Raw genomic sequence first — 4,357 nt, 5'->3', positions numbered from 1 at the left:
TCTAGATTCCATACACATGTGTTAGAACATGATATTTATCTTTCTCTTTCTGACTCACTTCACTCTGTATAATAGGTTCTAGGTTCATCCACCTCATCAGAACTGACTCAAATGCGTTCCTTTTTATGGCTTAGTAATATTCCATTGTGTATTTGTACCACAACTTCTTTATCCAGTCATCTGTCAATGGGCATCTAGGTTGCTTGCATGTTCTAGCTATTGTAAATGGTGCTGCAATGAACAATGGGATGCATGTGTCATTTTCAATTTGGTTTCCTCAGGGTATATACCTAGGAGTGGGATTGCTGGGTCATATGGTGGTTTTATTCCTAGTTTAAAAAATATGGAATGCTTGACAAATTTGCGTTTCATCCTTGTGCAGGAGTCATGCTAATCTTCTCTGTATCATTCCGATTTTGGAATATGTGCAGCCAAAGCAAGCACCTCCTGGGTCTTTTTTAAAGACACACAAGGTTCCCATCAGATTTCCCTGGATGTGGCTTACATCCTTCCAGCTGCTTGTCCCTTATGTTTTTTTTCCCTCCTATGGGGTGACTCCCATCACCTGTTTCTAACAATGTCTTGCTTATTCTACAAGACCAAGTTCAAATGGTAAGCCTTCCAGGAAGCTGTTCCTGATTGCTTTTTATTCTTTCTTTACTTTGAATTTCTGTAACGCCTCCTCCTCTTATGCATATCATACTCTGCCTTGTGTTATTTGTATACTTGCTGCTGCTGCTGCTAAGTCGCTTCAGTCGTGTCCGACTCTGTGCGATCCCATAGATGGCAGCCCACCAGGCTCCCCCGACCCTGGGATTCTCCAGGCAAGAACATTGGAGTAAGTTGCCATTTCCTTCTCCAATGCATGAAAGTGAAAAGTGAAAGTGAAATCCCTCGGTCGTGTCTGACTGTTAGCGACCCCATGGACTGCAGCCTACCAGGGTCCTCCATCCATGGGATTCTCCAGGCAAGAATACTGGAGTGGGGTGCCATGGCCTTGTCCAATTTGTATACTTACTATCCTGTAAACTCCTGGAGAACATGGACAATTTTAATGCAATTTTGTCTCCTTCCTGTTCCTTCATCAACTTTTCCATAAAGTAATACATCTTGAATGTAACTGGTACTCACAAATGTGCATGCAAGGAAGGATGAAAAGAATTATGAAACGAATTTTTTTTTTAGACCATTTGAGAACAACGATTAATTGCTTGGTAAAGAAATGATCCACAATATTAATAGTAGCTTTCTTTGTGTATAACCTAGGTGATATTTACATATTTTCTCATTTTAAAACATTCTATTGGGGTTTTTTGTTTGTTTTGTTTTGTTTTGGCTGACACACAGAATCACTGACTCAAACAACTAAAACAGTGGGTTTGAAGCCACTCTCTGAGGGATCTAGGATTCCCAGCTTAGATTTTTTGCTTCAACCTAAAAAGCAAAATGCATTTGACTTTGAATCTTTTTGTGACTATCTGATCAAGATGGGAATTAAGCTATCAGAAATTATCTGAAAATGGCAATATTGAGCCTGTCATATAGTAGGATCCAGATGAAAACCTTTGCTGCTCACCAAAAATGACTTATTATACACGTTGAGAAATCCCTTCATTGATTGTCTTCTGACATAGACAATAGGGTGTGAACTTTTTTCAGCTATAAAATGGCAGTAATTTACGTACCTCACAGAGGTTTTAAGATGATTAAATGGCATGGCATACCCACAGCAGCCTGCTTAGAGCTGGTTTATATTCATTTTCTTCTTTCCATCAGAGTCAGACAGTCTCTTTTTAGATAATTACACCAAAGCCCAGGCCTCCTGACTTCAAGTTCAGGGCCGCTTCTACCTTATGGATGCTGTTCTGGTTTGCCTTTACATATGTTGACTGAAACAAGATGCACAACTTGAGATTTGTGAGTTAAGTTTCATTTGGGGCAAAATGAGGACTGCAGCCCGGGAGGCAGCAGCTCAAAGAGCTCTGAAAGACTGCTCCACAGCAACAGTGGGAGAAGGTCAATACACAAGGTTTTGGTGAAGGGGGAGTTTAGTACCACGAAACACTCATTTTACAAAAAGGTTTTTGTTAGTCATGGGGATCTGATGTCACCATGAAGGGATTTAGTGCTTCTCTAGGTATGAGGAGATGCAAGGATTGAGATCATAAAATCTGTTCCTAAAAACATCCAACTGTCTGAAGACCTGTCCCACCAGATTCCCTGGAGCACAGAGTGCCTCACTCCACCCTGAGTTCCCTCAGGGGGTGTTGAAGGGCAACAGCTATAGCAGCAGGGGTTCAATCTCCATAGAAAGTGAAGTTGCTTAGTCCTGTCCGGCTCTTTGCGACCCCATGGACTGTAGCCTACATGCTCCTCCATCCATGGGATTCTCCAGGCAAGAGTACTAGAGTGGGTTGCCATTTCCTTCTCCAAGGGATCTTCCTGACCCAGGGATCAAACCTGGGTCTCCCGCATCAGAGGCAGACGCTTTACCATCTGAGCCACCAGGGAAATCCATATCTCCATAGAGGCAGATGGCAGATGTCTTTGTTGTTCACTCATTGGCAATGCCCTTGGTAAGTGCCAATTTGTAGTTGACACATATTTTAATTTCTTTTCAGTTATAATAATTTTCCTTTTGCATCTATAAAGAATATAGCATGTCGGGGAAGTATAAGTTAAGCTGTAGCTTCTGCTCAATATTAGAATTTCCATAATTATAAGCAGTCGCTATTTTAGACATTTGTTCATTTCCTTTCCAATATTTCTAAACTTTGAAATAAAGTCAAAGCCTGGGTGACTAGAGCATTTGATCTTTCACTCATAATTTGCTTTCTTTTTTGAGATTGTGAATGAAATGACCCCTTTGGCTATATTGGGTTTCCATGGTGGCTTAGATGGTTAAAAAAAAAAAAATCCACCTGTAATGTGGGAGAACTGGGTTTGATCCCTGGGTTGGGAAGATCCCCTGGAGTATTGGCATGGCATGGAGTGGGCATGGCAACCTGCTCCAGTATTCTTCACTGGAGAATCCCCATGGGCAGAGGAGCCTGAGAGGCTACAGTACACGGTGTTGCAAAGAGTCAAAGACGTGACTGAGTGATGATACCTTGGCTGTATTTGTGTTTCCAGCTTAATCAGTAAGGGCATTCAGAGTCTTAGTTGTCAATAAGCGGCCCCTTGACCTCCCTGATGTGTCTTCCAATTATCAGAGCCAGAATTGCAGAATTTCTCCCCATCCCTCCAATCCGATGTCTTCAAGGGCTTCGCAGATTAACAAACATCTAGACTTCTGAGTTGGCACTGCATCTGCCTGATAAGACCTTGTGTCTTCATTTGAGTAACAGCAATCTTGTGTTCTCCCCATGAGAAGTCTAAAGTCCGGTTTTTACTGGCTGTGTTTCCTATAACCAGCTCACAGTTTCCTCTGTGAGAGCTCCTAATCTCATGGTGATTTTTTATATTAGCTTTTTTTTTTTTTAATGTGAAGCTTCTGGAGATTAGGATCCATCTGTGCAGGTAGTTCTAAGTTACTGACCCAAAGAACTATAGAAAAATATTTAAAGAGGTGTAGAACCAAATGGACATCAAATAATTCTGATAGGAGAATCCCTCTCCATTTACCTCTTCACCAGGAATTGTGCTAACACTTTGTCATTGTGATTAAGAGAATGACCTTTTCCAGGCCTGCTGCCTTTTCCATTCTGATTCTGATCTGTGCCCCACAAGTGATGTAGAGAACTCCTAGCATCCAGCACTCTTAAAACTACTTTCAGATTCTACGTTTCTGTTGATGCAATTGCTTAGTTTGCCTCAAATATTAAATGTTTATTACTCACTTTTTATCAATGTTTAAAGTGCCCTGGAGAATGCTGGTTGCCAAGTTGGGATGTTAGCATGGGAATGGCTAGTTTCCAAGGTCTCTGCCTCCATGAGCTCTGTTTTCAGCTCTCTTTGAACTGCCTGCATCCCTGCAGCAAAGAGGAAGGTTATCGTCCACATTTTCTCATGAGAAGAGTTCCCTCTTGGCTTGAAGTACAATTTGTAAATAATAAATGCAACCATATTAAGATTCTTTTCATTTTACAGAATTTAACATCCCTCCTGGTAGCAATGGTTCAGGGAAATACTAGTTTGTATTTTTACACTTTTTTCTTTTTTTGAAATTCTTGCTCATTATGGTGAGGGTTAGCATTATACCCTAAGCTAAACTTTGTTATCACATGAATTACAAGAACAATGTTTGGCTATGGGACCTGATTAATTCAGCACACTCTGTTGATGCTTCCAAGTTTTAAATGTACAGGGGTTTTGTTGTTGTTGTTTTAGTTTGTTTTCTTCTGTATATTCACAAGCA

At 40.9% G+C, this 4,357-nt stretch overlaps 1 non-coding gene across 1 annotated transcript; it reads right to left on the bottom strand.

The window, feature by feature from the left end:
• Positions 1 to 337: 337 nt before the first annotated feature.
• Positions 338 to 444, bottom strand: LOC112587343. Its single transcript, XR_003111838.1, has one exon. It is a non-coding gene; the product is annotated as a U6 spliceosomal RNA (small nuclear RNA).
• Between the last annotated feature and the right edge of the window lie 3,913 nt (positions 445 to 4,357).

This window comes from Bubalus bubalis, chromosome 1 (genome assembly GCF_019923935.1).
Source record: "Bubalus bubalis isolate 160015118507 breed Murrah chromosome 1, NDDB_SH_1, whole genome shotgun sequence".
NCBI classification, from domain to species: domain Eukaryota; kingdom Metazoa; phylum Chordata; class Mammalia; order Artiodactyla; family Bovidae; genus Bubalus; species Bubalus bubalis.
The sequence above is the reverse complement of the archived record's forward strand: the minus strand, read 5'-3'. Positions and strand labels throughout refer to the sequence as shown.